Here is a 23,021-nt window from a genome sequence, read left to right on the forward strand (position 1 = left end):
GCTTGTGAATTTCATACTCCCATAAAACGTCTTCTTAGGACGAAACCGGTTAAATCCGAATAGAGTTAGTTCCCCCTAATACGCTTCACAGAACGTCTGAAACGCGTTAAAAACGATTTCAATGATTTAAAAATATTATGACAATGATCTAAACATAATTCTCAATGAAAAACCAAGACATGGAATAATAAAATAATGTTAAAACATACATTGTTGGTGACTACCCCCTTATATAAATATACATCTTTCTTTCGTTGGAACTTCTTAACCGATTTTCTCTCTCTCTCTATATATATATATGTATAGCACTATATTTATATAGTAGGAAAAGTACCCGGCGTTGGCTGGGTTAAGAAACAGCCTACAGAAAATTGACTCTGATTTATGAAAGTATGATAGGTTATGAAAAGGAATAGTTGTAAAGCTTCGAATTTGGGCGTAACAAAATTAAAGCAAAAAATGATGAGAGTAAAAATAAAATAGGTAAACCACATAATTCATTATACCATAACTATTCACACTGAAACACTTATCACAATATTCTATGGAGTTATGTTAAAAAACCTCGTTAAACTTTGTAGCATCAATTGTGATGGATGGCTCTCGTCTGGGTGAGGCCCCGTGTTTTTACAAGCTTCTGGGTTTGACCTTTACTCCTGATCTGAAATGGAACACGTACATCAAGTCTGTTGCCAAGGTCGCTGGAAAGATGGTGGATCCTTCTACCGCTCCAGAAGATACCTCACTACTGATGCAATTCTCTATCCATATAAAAGCCAAGTACGTCCAAGGATGGGATACTGTTGCCATATCTGGGCAGGAGCTGCTAAAAACAGCCTATCCTGCCTTGATAGAGTACAAAATAGATTTCGTGGCTTAGTGGGCGATGCCCTTTTCTCTACCCTGCAACCTCTCTCCAACAGAAGAGACGTTGCGAGCCTATCCTTGTTTTATCGTTATTTCCATGGCAGGTGCTCGTCTGAACTCCAATCTCTGGTCCCCCCTCGCCAATCCTTCACGAAAAACACCCGTCTAGCTGAATCCACTGTGAAAAATTTCCCCCACTCTATATCTGTGCCTAAATCAAAACGCGGATTCCATGAACAAAGCTTCTTTCTTAGAACTGCACGCCTGTGGAACTCTGTTCCGTCTGCCTGCTTCCCACCGGACTACAACTTGGATGTCTTCAAGTCCAATGTTAACAAATTCCTAATGAACTGCCCCTTAAGTAAACACTTCATCAAATCTCCACACTAACGTAATGTACTTGCAATAACCCTTATCCCTGAGTGGCTTCCGGGCCTTGATAAGTGGTGATCACTGTGTAAAAAAAAAAATTCCATTCTATGGAGGTCAGGCGCGAACGAACACCCCATAATTTTATCATACCATATTTCTTCAAACTGAAACATAATTATCAAAGTATACGTACGCAGATAGATATGAAAAGTCTTTATGAAAGTTTGTGCCTATTTCCATCCTATGGAGGCCAGGCGCGAACGCAGACCCCACAATTTTATTATACCATCCCTACTTAAGTTAAAGCATACTTATCAAAGTATGCTTATGTACATCTATATCAAAAACACTTGTAAACGTTTTATTTTAATTTTTAAGTTTTTTTATTTCCCTACTTTGTTGACCAGGCGCGAACGCACACGCCACAATTTTAATGAACCACCGTTTTGCCAGATGAAACATACCCATTCCTGTGTCTCGATACAACTTCTATTATTATATGTAATCAATTCTTTTTTAAATTGTCAACAATATAGGAGGCTATTAGTGACCAGACACACACACACACACACACATTCAGCTTTATAATATATATATATATATATATATATATATATATATATATATATATATATATATATATATATATAAATACCAGCCGTGGTTGACGTTAAGTTTTGAGAAAAATAGCAAAATCGAATGAAATTATTAAAATAATCAACGTTTCGTCCTTATTTCAGAGGACATCTTCAGGATATCGAAGTAAAAATGCAAGAAAAGAAAAAGTCATAGATCATACGAAAAAGAGAACAGTTTTTGAATCCTACCCATGTCGGGAAGGACACACAAATGTGTGCGTATGGGAAGGTTGGATTGTCCAATGTCTATATATACACTTTTAAAAATGCGTTAAATAAATATGTACATTTTTTTTCTCCTGTACTTATTCATTTTGTTGAAATATTTAATGAAAAACGGTTAGCCAGGATCTGTTTTGATATTTTGTTCTTTGATTATAATTTTCCCTATGCAAGGGGCTTAATGGTAGAAGCCTTTCCTTTGCGTAATAGTATTAGTACTTAATATTAGTGCTGATTCTAAAAGTCTTCTTTTAGCTCTATCTATCACGTATTTAATAATTTTCACATGATCTAAATTAAATGAGTGATTGTGTTCTGCACACTGGCAAAAGAGTGCATTTAGGGTGTTACCATTCCTTATATCTCTTCTGTATTCGTAAAGTCTTAATTTCAATTTTCGCTGTGTTTTTCCTATGTACGCTTGGTGACAGTTGTTACATGGGATGGAATATATACCGGCGTCTGATGTGAGGGTTTTGGGAGTGTGCTTGGTAGTTTTTAATGTCTGCTTTATTGTTGTGGAAGTTGTTTGTATCAAGTGAAAACCAAGTATATTAAGAGTGCCGTAGATTTTTGTATTTTTGGTGTGGGTGCGAATGAAAAGGCGTCTGAGGTATTTGTTTTATTTTTCTGTCTGTTTATATTATAGTGTATTTTCCTAGCCTTTTTCTTTGCCTAAAAAATGAAATAGGATGGATATATCCATCCTTACTGTAATCTCTGAACGTATATACCGTTCACTGGACAAAGCAGGAGAGGGTAGAATGGTAGCCCTTGATATATCTAAGGCTTTTGACAGGGTATGGCACGATAGTCTTCTAAGAAAAATTAGATTATATGGTATCACTAGAAGAATACATAATTAATTAAATCCTTCTCAAGTAAAAGAAAAATCCAGGTGTCCTCGACGGTCGGACATCTAAACAATATGATATAAATGCGGGAGTTCCTAAGGGGTCTATCATTGGACCGTTATTATGCCTGATATTCATAAATGACCTCGCTCATAAAATTGTTTCTTAGATGGGTGTATTTGCTGGTGACACCACTGTCTATACCAGGCACGAGGGGAAAACAAATCAACACATATCAAAGGAAATGCCAGAATCACTAGAGGAATGGGGACAAAAATCGATGGTCACATTCAATGCTTCCAAGACTAAGCGTGTTTCCCTCAATAATTACAAGACACCTTCTCTACCACAAATAGCAATGGCCAAGAACACATTATGCGAAAGTACTTCCTTTAAACTCCTCGGCATGATCTTTACAAGGAACATGAACTGGAATAGATATAATGAGAGCATTGCAAAAGCTGCTGCGAAGAAGGTGAGTCCTCTCTTCTGTGCTAAAACTAATTACGCCTGAAAGTATCATGTAAATCTGCAAGGGCACCATTCGCCTATGTATGAAGTACTGTTGTCGCATTTTAGCGGAAGCATCTGCTACTTGCCTCTCAATCCTTTCCAGGGTTAAAATAAGAGTCGCTAACCTGATAGGGGCTGAACTTTTATCAAGGCTTCAGCCTCTGTCCCATCAGCGTAATATTGTTTCTCACTTCCTGTTATACAAGTACTTTAATGATGAAGGCTCTGACGAAATACAAGCACTAGTATATACCCCCGACCAACCCGACAAACATCTAAATCCCACCCCTACACAATAGATATCCCTAGGTGTAAGAAAATCTTCTACTCTTATAGTTTCCTCCCCAGAACTGCTAGACTTTGGAATTCTGTTTCGGGATTCTGCTTTCCCAACTGTACTGACATGCAGAAGTTCAAGTGTAATGTGAACATACATCTTGCTACTCATCTCTCTTCATAATACCCCTGCAACTTATGCCCTATATAGTAGCCCGCTACTTCAAAGTGGAACTGTACCTTGTTTGGGGTGAAAATTGAATAATATATATGTACATCTATATATATGTATAAAGAAACATTTATATATATATATATATATATATATATATATATATATATATATATATGTAAGCTTACTTTCATATTACTGTTTAAACAACCTGTACCTCATTTGATTCGACTTTTATTCCTCTATAATTTTACCTTTCTATATTTGACTTTTAATTGAAATATTCTAGTGTTTATGTCAAATTAATAAAATAACTTAAAATTAAGGTGACAAACAGAAAGTCCGCAGCAACAAATTCGCTAAAAACAAGCTTAAATTATCACGGCTTAATCAGTTTTAAATATCCACCCACAGGCAACAAAACATCTATAATCGTAATTGTTGTTATTCCAGGTTATACAACGTAACATTTAGTCTATATGCCACGACATTCTCTTAGTAATCATCCGGAGCTCATTAATATCAACCTTTCTGGTTTATCCAATCGAGAAATCGGTCGCAGATTGAAATTTGATGAGTAAATTGTATGAAAGACTGTGCAAAAGCACCAAAACACCTACAGTGTTTGTGATGTCCCTAAATCTTGTCATACTAGACTCACTTCTAACAGTGAATACAATGTTATAAAGATCAGCAGCTTAGGAAACAGATTTGAAACGGCTCCACAAATCCAAAAACAGTGCAATCTTGTTAAAAAAGTGTTATCTTTCTATTGTAAAGAACATATTAAAGGAATTTAATTTTCAAGGATATGTTGCGAGACGTAAGCTAATATTTGGAATAGCCTGCACAATCTCCAGACTTCAATCCTATCGTAAACATATGGCATTACATCAGGGAAAGCTACGCAATGATAACATTTCAAATTTGAAAGAACTGTGGACAAAAATGAAAGAGAAGTGTGATGCCCTTTCCCTGGAATATTGCTGCAGTCTAATTCAACGAATTCCAAAAATATTTCATGCTGTCAAATTGCAGAAGGGCTATGCTACCGAATATTAACTAGCCCATTGTGTTCCTCTCGTATTTGGGTTGTATCAATGTCCAAAAATTACATTTAAATAACAATTTTCCATTGTGCGGACTTTCTTTTTTCCTCCTCAATTTGAAGTTTTTTTTTTGTTTTTTTTTAATTGACGTGAACACTAGAATATTTCAATTAAAAGTCAAGTAAAATTATAGAAGAATAAAAGGCGAATCAAAGGAGGTATTGTTTGATTAAGCAGCTACATTAAAGTTGGCTTAAATTAGCAGTTTTTGAAAGAAAATGCGAGTGCGGACTTTCTTTGTGCCGCCTGCATATATATATATATATATATATATATATATATATATATATATATATATATCAGTAAATGATTTTTTCTGATGCTTCTTTCCAAATGGCTATCCTCTTCATCAAGCAACACTTGTTTTTCATGCGCTCTACCTACGGCTACTTTCTTTTCCTGATACGATCTCTTCGCAAATGTTGCTATCAAGTCAGAAACAAAGCTGTCGCCTAGGGCTCGTATTTCGCATGCACCCTCTATTCGCACCTGCTCTTTTATTATGACAAATTACAACCGAGCATTCTGAATTGCAAGCTCTACTAAGTTCTATAATAAAGAAGGAAAGGTTAATAAATAAGTAAAAAAATATATGTATAAGAAATGATATTTGAAAGTAAATATAGGAAACAACAAGAAATTAAACATTTCTCGAGCATCATTCATTTTTCTTGTTTTGGTTTCCTGAAATGTTAAATTAAAAGTGTATAATAAAGATTTCTTTTGTCGCTTCCAGACTATATTTTCGCGTTGATATTTGTTGTGTAGTTTAATCCGCAACTTGAAATAAATCGTTGTTTAAACAAAATGCAAACATTAACATATTCTTAATGGAAGTTATAATACGATTAATCGTAAAATATCCGCACTGAATTATTGCCTGTATTTTGATGTCCTACATAATATTAGGTGCATTTATATGGTCGACAAATCTTCCTATACTGCGCAGTTATGTCTCTTTATAAGAAACTCATATTGACTAATAACAATTCACACCAGTCTCCTTCTCAACAACTTTGAGACCAAGCGATGCATTCACGTTAAACCTTGTGAAGCTTCCCTGATCAATTACCCAAGTACCTGGAAATCACTCTTGATAGAACGCTGTCCTATGAGACGCACCTTAAAGGATATCATTGCCAAAAGAATTAACTTTCTAAAGAAATTGCTAGAACGCGATGGGGAGCTCCTCGAAGAGTTCTCAGAACAACAGTAGTTGCACTCTGCTACAGTGCTGCAGAATATTGCGCCCCAGCAGGATTTTGGAGCAAATACATATGAGCAATTGATAGAAAATTCCGAGAAACCATCCGTATTAAATCAGGACGTCTGAAGTCAACCCCAATAAAATAGCTACCAGTAGCAAGCCCAATCGCACGGCCCCTACATAAGGAAGGAAAGACACAACTCAAAGATAGCTTCAAAACGTCGAGGAGGACATCAGGGACTGACTAATCCAATAAATTCTTTAAAAATGCCGAAGATAAATCTAGACTCAGGTCCCGAAACCCCTCTACAATTCAATACTAAAAAATCTACCTATTTAAAACATAGAAAGAGAAATGGAGAAACAATACTTCCAAAGGACGGTCATCATTGAAGATCCAACTTTGCGCCTTCCAGGTTTTGCTAGAAATAGTAGGAAGCATTGGTTATCCTCAAACCGGGTCAGAACAAAACATTGCAGGGCTGCAGTAAACAAATACATGTGGAGACAAATAGACTTATGAACTTGTACAAAAGGCAAAATCTTACAGGACACAAAGCAATTGATTCTACATTGTCCGCTTACCCAACTGGAGTGAGACTATGTGACCACCCCTCATTTCTGAAGACAATTTTTATGACTTGCTAAAACATAGCAGCATAGAGTTCCAATCCATACGATACTAAGCACTGATGACAACGATAACGGTACGATCCTTGGCGAAGATTCTGCTCGCATCAATACGATGGGACTCATATCCCGCACAATTACACGTATTACCTGTGAACGAAAGATCAGCGAATGTCTAGAGTCAGAGATATACGTGACTGTTATGAAACTCGTTGCTGTGTAGAGCACTAACTTGGATATGACGGTAGTTCATTGCTTAACGATAGAGTCTGATGTCCTGGCCATCCAAAAAAATGGCTTTCACTTAAGATGTTGGCAACCTTTACGTGGTCTGTTTCGTAAATACCTAATGTTTTTCTAGAAATAATTAATATTATAAAACTATTGAGAGAACCAATTCAATAAGAGAATATCTCATGATAGGATAACAGCTCTGACTGTTTACGATGACAAGAAAAGAATATCAAAGGCTTGCCGTAATCGAAATAGATTTCTCCACATAATGTCTGAAGAATATCCGAAGGCACAACGGCATTGTGTCTATCCTTGGCAATATTAGAGATATGACTTAAATTGTTTGAACATGTTCTAAAGAACAAAATCGGTACCACCGCGAAACTTACCTTCGTATTCGAAATCGCCAGGAAGCGATGAAGAGGACAGCCGGTGATGAGACGGGCATTCATCCTTCACAAATATCTTTGTAGAACCGATCTTAATCAACACAAAGCCTGTGGTCGTGTCAACTGGAAAGAAAATTTAATCATTGTATTTTTCGTTGTTGCTGGTGATTAACGGATATGAAAAATATTCCCCAAGGTGTCTATACCATATTGAAACATTTTACGATGTGTATAATACTATATAATTCAATCAATGGTCAATAATATATGGGTGAGGATTTTTAGATATCTGGTGCTGTATGTACACTTAAGTTTCCAGCATTGTTTCCATGCGGCATGGACTTTACTTAACCACTGGAATCAAGCAGTCTCAATACAAGTGGAGTATGGTTAAAAGTTCGCAAATTTTACTTCGAAATAATACGCGTAGGCCCACTTACAGGGGAAGTACATCGGCCTTTAAGAGTAAACGAAATATATCGATGTTTTAATCTTCTGTAACTCCAGCGTTAACAACTAACTATCCAGCCATATGCTTAAAATATACACTTTATATTGATGCAAGTTATAAATAAAATAAAAACAACATAACCAAAACACACACACACACAAACACACACAACCCACATATATATATATATGTATACATATAAAATGATTTAATTAAAAATATTTAATTTCTGATAACTTAAAACATTATAGATAATAACAATTAATACAATTATGAACACTGATAGAATATTACGAACAGGTAAATTAAACTAAAAACATATATAATTCATTATTTCATTTAAATATAGTATCATAGATCCATCGCATATTACAGTTACACTATATAACCAAAGATAATTGGACACATTCGTGTAAGATATCTGTTTCTTAGTGATTAAAGGAGATGATCACCTAGCGAATTAAGTACCGCTTATCCCCCTTTCATCGTATTTTATCTATCTTCTTTCCTGTATATGTTGGCATCTATGTTTAAATTTTAAAACAATAAACATAAAATATCTGAACAATAATAAGAGTAATAAAAACTAATAATTTAATCCCTAAATATTTTTAATAACATAATAAATAAATTATTAAAAAATTCACTGCGGATTGCTATATTAGATTTATATTCTTTGTTCCGTTTACCGGCCTACATTTGGCTTATTTTTATTCTGGAAAAGATAAATGTACACAAAAGTGAAGTATTATTTGCTCTGGAAGAGGTAGCACCGTTGTAGTCCGGCTGCTGCACTCTTCGAGTGTAGACGAGTGTCACTAATCCTCAGCCTTTTCTTAATATCTAACATGTGGCTTTACGTTACCATATCCGATTCCTTGCTTAAGCAGGTAATCTAAATCCTGTGACGGGGGCCAGTGCCTTGTGGTTAGCTGTTGGCTCAACAAAGGCCAAGGAAAGCCCCTCTTTAGAAAATTCAGAGTGTAGCTCCGCAGATAGGTCAGTGGTACTTCCGTCTGTCTCTGGCAGCTACTGCAGTCGGGCTGGTCCAATCCCTCCGTCCCACAGTTCCTCCGAAGTACACCAGCGAGATTAGAGATAGAGATGGTGATGCTTGGGAAACTCAAGTTCTGCACACCAATGCCCAGGCTTTTGCCCTGAAGAAACAATTTCAACTGCACATCGTAGAACCAATCAAAAGGGTGGCAGTTACCGATTATAAGCTCAAGATGGATTGCGGTACAGATAGGCACTACGGGCCATGCCTGACGGACGGAGGAGTTATTCAACCCCACCAGGTACTTACCGGCCTTCTTAAGCTGAGCAGCTCTCAGCAAGTAAGGTACTGTTCCGCCACTGGGATCCATGGGGCATATAATCTCTTTCGAAAAGTTGGCAGATACTGATGCACTAAAAATCGAACAGAACCCAAATAGAAACCAGTACTTAAATCTAGTATTCGAATGTTCGCACAGTGCTGACCAGCTTAACAAACGATCTCTACTCCATCTCGGACCCGCGGAAAACCGCTGTCATTAAAAAAAGAACTACTACGCCTAAAGATAGACATTGCTGGCCTGCAGGAAACCCATATCGCAGATTCAGAAAGCCTAAGACAATCAGCCTACACCATTTTTTTGTCAAGGAAAGTGAGATGAAACAAGAGAACACGATGTTGGCTTCGCAGTCAAAAGTTTTCTCCCCGACAAGATACAGTTATGCCCGCATAATGTCACTATATAATGTCACTATATAATGTCACTATATAATTTCACAATATATAAACAGCAGATCATTTGTTTCTTAGAAAATTAATAGACGGTAAGTTGCCATGCTGCTACCTCTAAAGGTGTCGTAATAAGGAGAGCGGAGAAATTTTAGTAATTTACGAGTAGTCATTAGACAGAATGATTATTAGCGCAAAGCATATATGAGATACATTCAGGTAGCGTACATATTTCATATTATTGTCTGGCCCCAGTATTTCGTTTGCTATGATGTCGCATTATAGACGGTTATATGTTTCTATTTTATTCATATAGAGATTACATTCTTTCTGATAAAATGATAAAATGATTCTGGATATTATATTATATATAAGTTATCAATATATATATATATATATATATATATATATATATATATATATATATATGTATATATATATATATATATATATATATATATATATATATACAGAGAGAATGGGGGAGAGAGATATCATTAATTTAAAACATCTGTAATTGTGAAAAAGGGGTGTTCAAGATTTATTCGTTAATTGAATATATATATTGATATAAAAATAACTTTAGATATTAATCTAAATAAGGAAAACAGAGCTTAAGTTTGAAATGAAAAAAATGTTTAGTGCGAATATTGTCAGGATAATTGTCTGAGTCAAATATCATAAACACGATCACCCGTCATGTAGAAGTGCACTATTTACTATTAGCTGGCAATGTAATCGACACCCATGCACAGTAATCGTTTATCGCTGGCAAATTTTTATTGAAAATGCTGGGGGATTCAGTGGAAAATAAATGCTGGAGAACAAAAGAGCAGTACTATGTTGCGTTAAACTAAAATAGGTACATTTGAACACAAATGTTAAATATTTATCCAAGAAATACGAAAAAATTGTGGAACTGAACTATTCGTTATATTAAAATCATAACAACTACTGACTTCAAAAGTAATAATAAATTCAAGTAAACATAAAACTATTACGCAGATTATAATAGATATCACACATAAATAAGCAGTTAATACAAATAACAGTCAGCCGTTAATGTAAAGTTTAATAAGCTTAGAAATACGTCTGTTTGTGCAAGTAATTCGATTTGCATTTTATCATATTGAATGTAAGTTCGTATTGATTAGCAATCACACGTAGTACGTATTTAGCTAAAATAAATCATTATATTTTCTCTTGATTCTAAGTTATACAAATTTCACATACTGTCCACATAAGTCTATCTAGATTGATAGTCAGTTAGCATTCTTCCCTGCAGGAGAGGCGTTGCGAACCTGTCTTTGGTTTATCGTAACCTCCGTGGCAAGTGTTCGTCTGAGCTCCAATTCCTGCTCCCCCTCCCCAATCTATTACAAAAACACCCGTCTAGCTGAAACCACTGTCAAAAATTTTCCCCACTCTTTATCTGTGCCAAAACCAAAAGGTAGATTCCATGAACAAAGCTTCTTTCTTAGAAGTGCACGCCTGTAGAACTCTCTTCCGTTTGTCTGTTTCCGACCTGACTACAACTTTGATGTCTTCAAGTCCAATACAAACAAATTTCTGATGGACCGCACAGTTAAATAAGACACTTTATCAAATCTCAACACTAACGTACTGTATACGCAATAACCCTTATCCCCGAGTGGCTTCCGTAACTTGATAAGTGATCACCACCTTGTAAAAAAAAAAATTCTCTGATCGTCGAAAATCTTCTGTAAATTATTGTTTTTAAAGTTGGATCCGTCTTATTTTTCTAAAGAATATTGAGTTGGCAAGTAAGGAGGAAGAGGTTATTTAATCTGAAACGATAATAAATATAAATTTTAGCTTTTATTTTTCTAAAAGAGAATGTTTACCTGTCAATTACTTTCTACGGTGTGAAGAAAAATCCATATGTGTAAAATAAAATACGTTGTACAACGTGTAAAATATATTCAGTTTATTTTTTGCAAAATAATTAAATGCCATTATTTTTACAAAGAAAAGTGACAAGTTTCGTTTAATACTACCAAAACTTGTATAAACTGATTATTTAAAAAATGTTATCATGAAAAGAAGTTTATAAAACAGGAAGATAGAGATATGTGTGGAATTGCCATGTGATTATCTCGTACTCTTATGTTCTTCAATATATGTAAAACTATTTAGTTGACATTTTTTTAATCTTTATCGCGAGAAAAAAAAGACAAATATGTCTTTAATATTATTAAGCACTTGCAGATATTTGCTCTCTGTAGTCGCATATTTTCATGACATCTTTAACAAAGATATTATATCATAGCAAAAGAAGGATACAAAAACGTAAACAATACTGAACTCCCTACCCAAACGGGCGTAGAAATTATGACCAATCTATTTTTCTGAATAAAAAAAAACATATACAACACTGAGTTCCCTACCAAAACGGGAGTAATAATAATGACCACTATATTTTTATAAATAAAAAAAAACGTAAACAATACTAAGGTCCCTACCAGAATGAGCAAAATAATAACGACCATCTTATTTTTATACATGAAAAAAAAGAAACGTATACAAAACTGAGCTGCACACCAAAACGGGGGTAATAATTAACGACCAATTTTATAAATGTAAATTTTAAAAAAATACACTATCCCCTTTCAAAATTAATGAAGTAAAAAAACGGAGAATTTATCATCTGTCATAAATAATAGTTTGCAATGGTTGATAGCAATATAAATGGACATAAACAATACTATTTCAAAAAGGGGGAGTAAAATTAAGGGTTATATCATTGTTGAATAGTATGTCGCCTGGGCAACAGCAGGTTACCAAAAATGCGAAGTGGATGACAAAACAGCGATTAGAGATTTTTATTGAGTTGAAACATTAAATAGCGAAAAATGTATTGGAATGAAATATGTAAAATCAAATTTTAAAGTCGCAATAAAATATTTACGGGCTACACGTTAAAGATAGATAGCAAAACAAAAAAAATATTCACAGTTAAAATTTAATAATAAAAGTTTGGCATTTAAGATTTCATAAACAATGACAATTTACATATACAAAGGGTGACAGAGGTGGTGGCCACATATAATCAACAAAGAAATAGTTTAATTTGTACAGTAGTCAGTAAAGAGCTAACGGATGCTATATAGCAAGATGTAAAATACAAGAATTGATTGCACAAACCGATACTACACAATTTATCCAGAATAAAAGAAAATAACACCTGGGGTGTGCCCCCATATAAAGTGTAAGCAATAATACAACAGAAATCATCTCTAATATAAATCTCATCGGTGTTTTTAAATGTATGTATGTATGTATGTATATATGTATGTATGTATGTATGTATGTATGTATGTCTGCTTAAAACTTTCGAAAAAGGTGACGGATTTTTACGAGATTGGTATCGTTTTGAAGATCGACCCTTCGGACGACAGTTATAAAAAAAAATTGGCTAAAAACATTTTTTCACCCACAACTGGACACTTTTCAACAGTTTTTTTTTTTCACCGATATTATCGAAATGGCCCCCTTCTTATCAATTGACTAGCCTTAATGTAAACCTTCGCCACTTCCGGTTTGGCGATGGGCTCATCAGCAAAGACGTCATTTTTTCACTTTCTTTCCTTCTTCTTGGTATGGGTTCGAGACTGCCTACCTACTAGCACTTTTTATTGCTCCAGACACACATCCACACACCCGGGCAAGGCCAGGCACCCAGACTAGTTATTCCATAAAATACACTCATTTTCCCAAAAGGATATGTTATGATAACACGTATATTACACTAATTAGTTTCCATCCAAAAGAAGAAGAATACTTCGAACCATTACCTTCAATCCATTTACTAATTTGGGATTTTAATTACTTATAAGAACACATCTGATGCTACACTATGCACCCCAATCTAGAAATAATACAGTAATAGATTAAATTACTTTTTTCCAGTCTTTACAAATTAGTTAAAGAAAATATTGTTTCTTTGGTCTTTTAAATATGATAAAAGTGGTGTATGTATTTAAGCAGACAGACGACATCAGACGTTTGGTTCGTTGGTTGTTTTTGTTTTACGGCATATCAACCCTTTTAGGGTTATTTAATGCCGAACCCAAAGATTCAGAAGAAAGTTTTTAATAGAATATATTTGTTGTTTTCACGCCGGTTTCTATTTAACCCATAGTTGGGACCCTAAAAGGTACTACCACTCCGGGTCAGAGTGGACCTGGGAGCAATGGTAATTAAAGGGTGGCTCCACACTCCCCAAAACCCACAAGCTGGGGCCTCACCACTGGATAGAGTTTAAGGTCATATCCAGGACCCTCATTGGGGGACTTTTACCCTCTGCACGTGGGGGGGGGGCAGTCGACAGGGCCTCAGACGTTTGGATACCGACAAAACTAGCAGCATAACTCGATGTTGAACTAGATTAAATGACGATCAAATAATGTTCCACATTTCCAATACTTTTATTGTCATCGAAATCAATGAAATTGCCGATTTTTAATTAAATCGAATGATTGCCTGCTCGTGTCGAGGACTTCCCATGATGAACAGTAGGAAGCTTCACATGTCGCGGTAATTTAGTTCACAATACATTGGAATGTACATTGCACTGTAAAGAACTTAGCCGCTGTTGATTTTATAAAAATATTGTTTTATAATGGCTTGAATTAAAGTTTAAAATGCAAAAGTCCAGTATCGTGGTTAAATAGTGCGATAACCAAATATATTTAATTCAAACAAAATTGTCTCATTATAAATACAAAAATACTGTTTATTTATGCCGGGCCCTTCTGCTTGTGGGTGTAAAAGTGTGTTAACTTAGATCCGAATCAGACTGTTCCATTCTTAATTAGGATTTCTTTTTCGATTATTATTTTTTGATAATTATCGGATGCTACGCAATAATCAAATCTTATCAACGAACACTTCCATATACAGAACATTAATTTTTGTGGCATTTTAAAACACTCAACCTATGGTTTCGGAGTTCATAGAACACAAAATCCCACACACACATAGACAGGCAAATTTCATTTTTTTTTTATTTATACGTAGAAATGTATAAGAAATTATTACAATGTAAATTATAAATATTTATAATATATTTTTATTATAAAATATAAACTTATTAGAAATATATCAAAAATAAATATGGAAATTAAGAAATCTCCAACACTGTCGTCGGCGTTTGCAGATTAAGTTTCGAAACAAAATATAACCATTAAAATTATATTATGTCGATATGTAAAGAAACATTGTGAAATTTTCACGTTCGCACTTTCATAATGTGTTTCCGTTTTCTTTATTTCACAGGCAACTTCTTACCATAGAAGAATGAGTTAATTTGTTTACATTAATCGGAACATTATCATAACAAGAACATTTGATAGATTTGTTTGATTTTAATTTAAAGGACATTGTAACTGTGATGTAAATAGTTCTTATGAATTAAGGGCCACGTTTATACGCGGCAATATTTCTTCACGTTACATTTAAATTTCCGTATTTTTGTAAATCAATAGAACATAAGGATTTAAGTAAGCTTTAGACTGTTTCTAGCATAGTAAAGGGAGCCTATTTTCTTTGGAAAAGCCTTGTCCGTCCGTGATATTTATTTGTTATAGATATATAAAGAAACTAATCGTTGAATTTCCACAAAGTTGTATTTTTTTTCAATTGATATTAATTTATTTTCAAACTTATATTGCGCTCTGAGTGCTACCAGAAAAGCCTGTCTGAAGATACTGGCTTCCTAACTAACAATGCACGATTTTTTTTTTTGTGCATTCTTTTTTTTCGGACTGTTATCTCAAACTTATTAGTTGTTGTCATTGAGTCACGTCTTGGCCAACACATCCTCTGACCTTCTTTGAGTTATTAACTTCGACGGGATAGGAATGCTGAATCTTGTAATTTATTGCCATCAATTACTGCTTCAGGTAGTTGTCTAACCACGTTTTATCCAATTTTAATCGTTTGGTCTGCTTGGATAGGATTAAAGTCGCTATCTTCAGACAATGCTCACTAAAATAAATAAATAAAAATAATTGTTATTGTTTTGTTCCTTTCTCTTCCCGAAACTCAACAATGATGTACAGGCGCAAAACAAAACAACATTTCTATCTACAAAAGAACCAAATTTAACACCGAGAATCATTACTTTAATATACAAAGAACTTGAAACATGAAAATCTTCTACCAAATTGTTCGAATTCGGTATTAAATAATCCGGAAAGGTTTACGCTACTGTAGAAAAATCTAAAAAAACAAACTAGTTATAGCATTTGGCTATCCATAATCTTTTAACTCCAACCAAACTTGCTACAATTATTTGAATCTATACAACAATTTTTAAAGCCATGCTAGGCTACTGTGTAATTTTACGTAGATTAAATTCTTATCACAAAATGTTTTTCAGCTAGTAGATACAATTGTGTTGTCGACTATGAACGACAACAAACATATAGGGTTTTGTATACTTTTTGCCTTATGGTAAATATTTTAGATTTCTATTTCCATTGTAATTATTTTCCCGTTAGATTTAGAAGAGATGATATTTCTGTATTTTGCTGAGGGCAAACAGTATCACTTCATCCAACTCTTGTAACTTAGATCTCTTTCTCATCAGAAAACTGGTATATATATATATATATATATATATATATATATATATATATATATATATATAAATATATATACATATATATGTATATATATATGTACATATATATATATATATATATATATATATATATATATATATATATATATATGGAGAGAATGAAGTAAGAGTGAAAGAGGGAAAGGGATGAATAATAAGAAAGGGAGATAACTCGCTTCTACCAAGGTGTATTCGGAATAAACATTTCCTACCTGCTGTGTAAATTGTGTTCAGTTCTTTTCTCCCTTTTTTAAGTTGGTGGTGGTGGTGGGGGGCTCTTCATTAGCATTGTCTGTAAAAGTCGGGCGTTTCTAAATATTCTCCTGCTTCTCTATATACAATTATGCGTTTAATTATTTTACTATGACACCCAACTTATGTATGGACATTTGCTACCAGAGTTAAACTTTATCCGTCAGAATTTGTATTCCATTACATTCCCGAATAGACATTATTATAGATGAAGAATTAATTTAGCGAATACAGATCAACTTCAAAAATAATAATGATTTGAGTCCCTGTAAATAAAATAACGTCCATTTAAGTCATTTCATCAAAAGTTTCATCTTTTATTAATATAAGTATAGATATTTAAATAAAAAGCAATATATATATATATATATATATATATATATATATATATATATATATATATAAGCTGCACTCCATCGCCTAGTTGTCCAGCACGCTTAAATATATTTTAATTTATGTAGATTCTGTATTTTTTATTATAATGTCAATTTTTTTATCAATTATTATATTGTACCTAATATATAATAGGGATTTCAAAAGTAAAGGCAAATATATGACGTGCGTGCCATCAGCTAAAATTTGAACCAAATTATGTAGTTCCCCAGCCATACATACAAAAACTGAAGTAATAATGCTGTTTAACCTATAACTTTTAATTACCACATCCACAGAAAAAAAGGTATAGTCGACAAACGCCAAGCCAACGTCAATGACTTTATTATCAATGTTACCCGTTAGCAGTGATTCTGAGCTATAAACCAAATCTAACGCATGCTACATGTCCATATAGCAAATTTCCACTTTGTAAACAAAATATTCAGGAAGGAATTTATTAGAGAGATTTCGCACACACACACACATACACTGACAAGGCTGATTATATATATATATATATATATATATATATATATAGAGAGAGAGAGAGAGAGAGAGAGAGAGAGAAGGAACTCATTGTTCACGTCTGACTTTGACCTTAATAGGATTAAGAATCTAGGCATTTTATTCAGATGTATTATGCACAATCTGCATCACGATATCTGAGGTGTGTTATAGGCATATTAGCTATCCACTAATCCGAAGATCGGAGCTTCCTATATTATATCTGGTGAGAGTTCACTGCCAAAACCGGTTACGATCAATGGAAGTAGTAAAGGCATCTCTCTCTAAAAAAATCATACTTCCACCGCCACTCATTTACACCGTCCGTGACCATTCACAGGAGACAAATAAGGACGGACACCGATTTAGGTTTTCATAAAAACGCGCCACGCTAAATTTACGTTGGTTAAAAATAAAAACAAATGCAAACCAAAAACTTTACATTTTCTTACAGTGCATTAAAACTTATGATACTTCAATTCCGTTCTATTTCGCATTCTTCGGCAATTACAACATCGTTTTCTTTGCTTTTGGGGAGGAGTCCATGTATCTTCCCTCTGTTTTTTGTTTTCCCCAATCTTTCCCTTTCCTATTTTTATTTCTTCTCTATTTCCATGTTTCCTCTTTTTTTCGGCAAGTTCACCATCGTTTCTTTTCATTTTTATTTATTTATTTTTTTTATTTTTAGACGCTTTCCTCTGTTTCTACGAACTTTACGTTTTGTTTATTCATTTCTTCTCTCTTTCCGTTTATTCTCTTCCTTCGGCAAGTTTAACACTAAAAATAAAAAAATACATGGATACATTCCTTCTTCCTTTATTTGCACTTTGTTCGCTGCCTTTCCAATCTCTTTTATTTTTGTTCTATTTTTTAATAAAAACATAGCATACATCATTTCCGTTATATTTCGCTTCCTTCGATGCCTTTCTCCCGATTTTCATTGTTTTCATGGAAAAAAAGAAAAAACGAAATTTAAAAAAGAAATATCTTTTTTAAATTTCTTTCTTTCTTTTTTGCCAAGTTTTCCCTTAGAGGCGGCACTAGGAACGACATTTTTTTCATTCTTTTTTTGGGGGGATTGGAAACGCCCGTCTTATGTTCATATATAACAATATATTTGCTGGGTAGATTTCGGGGTGCTAAAACAGCGAGGATGCGGATTATTCCATTACACCAACTAGAGCCACAGCAACGCGTGCCAGGGTACAGCTAGTATATATATATATATATATATATATATATATATATATATATATATATATATCATAATTTAGTAATTTAAAGAATTTATTTTAATAAGTATAATTCCTTAACCTATAGGTTTTCGATGATTACTCATCTCCCCAGAGGAAAATATATTATCAAATATTATAAATGGTTTATTCCCAGTTTGCTAAATGTAATAAACATGGACAATCATGATTAAAAGTCTGTAAAGTTTTTAAATCATGGAATAAGGGAAATTATATATTGGTTCAGAATAGAAGGGATATTAAACTTCATATCCAAATTTAATGGTAAATCCTGACGTGAGAGTATTTGGTAGCAAGGAGGTAAAAGGATCCAATGCGTATCGTAAATCTCCCAAGGCACAATGGTATCTCGTTTGGTCCAAGGAGATATCCGGAAAATATTTCAGTCCGATGAAGATGCTTTTTGAATAAATATATGATTTTATATATATTTTTTTAATATACATTACTACATAAATCATATTGTCTTTATAAAATATTACAACCAATAATATTTTGTAAGACGGATAATCTCTGGATTTACATACCAATAGATGTATTGCATTGCAATGTTCTGAAGTATACACACACACACACACACACACACACACACACACATATATATATACATGTATATATGCATATATATTCGAATGCTAGATCGTTTTCATCTTAAATTCTTCGCAAATATGCAGAATGTTAAGACTATCCATAAATAGAATACAGCGTAATAGTAAATTAAATTCACTCATCTAATGAGAAAACAAAAAATGAATAAGTAATTAATTAACATTTGTTTTCAAAGTAATATACAAACAAGTAAACCTTGATGTAATCGATCCCATATCCAGAACGGTGTATACTAAAAGTTCGTATTTTAATTTGGAAAAATTTAGACATCAATGTAACAGCGAGAAAAAAAAATTCAACTCTATCGATATAAGCTACGACGAAGATTCTGTGTAGCCTTATTTATAAAACCCTTCCGAAGTTACTATATATATATATATATATATATATATATATATATATATATATATATATATATATATATATATATATATATACTAGCATTTCAGCCCGGTGTTGCCCGGGTGTTTGGAGGTGTGTGTTAAGCAGAATATTTTTTTTTAAAGTGGAAGTAGGAAGCCAGGCTCGAACCCGTATTACAAAGGAGGAAAAGAATGGGGAGAAACATGACGTCTTTGCGATTACGACCACCGCCAAAGGGGAAGAGGCGTAGGTTTTAATTAAGGCTAGACAATCGAAAGGAGAGGATGACTTTAAAAAGTATCGGCGAAAAAAGCGACTCCCCCCTGTGGAGAAGTGCCCAGCTGATGGTGAAGATATGAATGTTTTTAGCCAATTTTTTGACATTTGTCGCCTGAAAGGTCGAATATCCAAACGATACAAATCTTGGGAAAATCCGTCGCCTCGTCGAAAGTTTTAGGCAGACATGCAAACATACATACATACATACATACATACATGCATACATACATTTATACCTTTGTAACTAAAAATTTTCGACCTAAACCGATTAAAAAGCTTGCGCGATCTCTGAATACTCTTTATGTAAAATTTCAAATGTTTAGACGAGAAATTGTCTGAGTAATTTGTTAGAGACCGCAGCGGTACTTTTATTTTTAATTTGACACTTATTATGACGCCTTAACATTTATTGTTTTAAGCTCAACTTAAGTTATAAAGTTAGATCCATGTCCAAAGAATCTATATCTAAAATTTCAAGGCTTTTATACTCGAAATTGGCGGAGGAATTTGGCAAAGTTCTCTAATATTTAATCGTTGAACTTTGGCCCCTTAGTAGCCAAATTTCTGGCCGAAAACGGATTACAAAGATTTTGCCAAATCTCAGTACCCTCTAAATCAGATTTCGAGTCTGTAGACTGAAAATTGTCAGAGGTATTGCGTATGAAATGGACACAAACATACAGACAGACACGCAGACGAGTTAACATTCATAGATACACTAGCATTTCAGCCCGGCGTTGCCCGGGTGTTTGGATGTGAGCAAAATAAAAACAAAGTGGTAGTAGGAAGGCAGGCTCGAACCCGTACCGAAAAGGAGGAAAAGAACGAGAAAGAAACCTGAGGTCTATGCTGTTACGACCACCGCCAAACCGAAACTGAGATTTTTTTTTAAATTTAGGCTAGACAATCGAAAGGAGAGGATGACTTTAAAAAGATTGGCGAAAAAAGCGACCCCCCTGTAGAAAAGTGCCCAGTTTAAGCTGAAGATATTAATGCTTTTAGCCAAGTTTTCGATATATGTCGTCTGAAACGTCAAACGTCAAAACGATACCGATCTTGGTAAAATCCGTCGCCTTTGTCGAAAGTCTTGGTCAGACATACAAACATACATACATATATACAGGTATATATTCGTAACTAAAAATTTTCGATCCAAACGTATGAGAAAGCTTGCCCTGTCTATGAATATGCTTTATGTAAGATTTCAAATGTTTAGACCAGAAATTGTCTGAGTAATTTGGTAGTGACCGCATAGGTCAAATATTTTTTAATTTTGACCCCTATCATGATCCCTTATCATTTATTGTTTTGGGCTCAAACAAAGTTATTAACTTAGATCCATGTCCAAGGAACCCATATCTAAAGTTTCAAGTGTTTAGACCCAAAATTGTCGTAGGGGTTATAAAAGATCAAATCGTTGAACTTTGACCCCTTATCAGCAAAATTTCCGGTCGAAAACCGACCACAAAAATGTTCCCAAATCTCAGTAATCTTTACAGACAGTCAGGCAACCAGGTACTTTCACTTTTATACATAGACCAGCATGGGGGCCCGCCGTTGTCCGAGTATTTGGAGAAAAAAAAACGGTAATTTTTTTTAAATTTCACCCCTATTATGATCCCTTAACATTTATTGTTTTGGTCTCAACTTCAAGTATTAAGTAAGATCCATGTCCAAAGAACCTATATCTTAAATGTCAAGTGTTTAGACCTAACCTTGTCGGAGGAGTTTGGTAGAGTTCTCAACGGTAAAATCGTAGAACTTTTACCGCTTAACAGACAAATGTTTGGCAGAAAACCGATCACATAGAGTTTCCCAAATCTCAGTACCCTGTATATCAAATTTCGAGTCTGTGGACTTGAAATCAACTTTTATAGATATATAGATAATTAGACTAATAGATTAAACAAAAATATATACGTATACATAAATATATATGAAAACATTTTTTGTTTACTGTAAAAATTTTACGCAAATATTATGCAAGTATAAATCATATAGAATATCTGCATGAATATAATTACACGTAATAGTTTACTCTAGATTATCATCCCATGAGAAAACAAAAAAAAACTAATAGGGGATTAATTAAAATAAATGTTTAAAAGAATATGCATAATTAGCTAGATCTTTTTTCTGGTGCATGCATTTCCAAACCCATATAAAAGAAAATTGTATTTTCTTTTTAAATAAAAAGAAAAGAGGGTTTTAAATATGAATATCAATGCACACAAAAGAAAAACGAATTCATAGGAGTACTAGCATGGCTGACCGGTGTTGCTCCGGTGTTTCGAGGTGTATGCTGAGAAAAAAAAATTTAAAAAAGAGGTAATTTTTTAAAACTTTGCTCCCTATTATCACCCCTTAACATTAATTGTTTTGGGCCCAACTCAAGTTATTAATTTGGATCCATGTCCAAGGAAGCTACATTTAAAATTTCAAGTATTTAGACACAAAATTGCCGGAGGAGTTCGGTAGAGTTCTCAAAGGTGAAATCGTTGAACTTTGACTCCTTATTAGTCAAATTTCTGAGCGAAAACCGATCACAAAGATGTTCCCAAATCTCAGTAACCTTTTATCAAACTTCGAGTCTGTAGACTTAAAATTGACAAAGTTATTGCGTAAGGAAATGTACACACACAGACACACAGCCACGTTCACTTATATATATATATATATATATATATATATATATATATATATATATATTCTATTAGGACACCAGTCTTTGCTTTGTTGTATAACACGCTTAAACATAATATTTTAATTCATGCAGATTGTGTACGTATTATCATAGAATAACCACTCTACTAAATATTATTTATTACGACGAATAATTTGCCCGGTTGACTGATTCGAAAAAAAAAATATAATGTCGTTCATCAAATTTTCTTTTGTGTTTGTCTACAATATAATGTCAGTTTATAATTGGACATGGAAAAATCACTTCTGATTTATGATTGGTTTTTCAAATATGTAAACGAAGAAATGATTTGGGGTGATTTTAAATGGTGTCTTTTCTTTTATCGTAAATTACTTATCGTAACTCATTTAAAAAAAAACAAATAAAATTGTGAGGT

Source organism: Euprymna scolopes, chromosome 14, assembly GCF_053919585.1.
Source record: "Euprymna scolopes isolate OS-2025 chromosome 14, ASM5391958v1, whole genome shotgun sequence".
NCBI lineage: Eukaryota > Metazoa > Mollusca > Cephalopoda > Sepiida > Sepiolidae > Euprymna > Euprymna scolopes.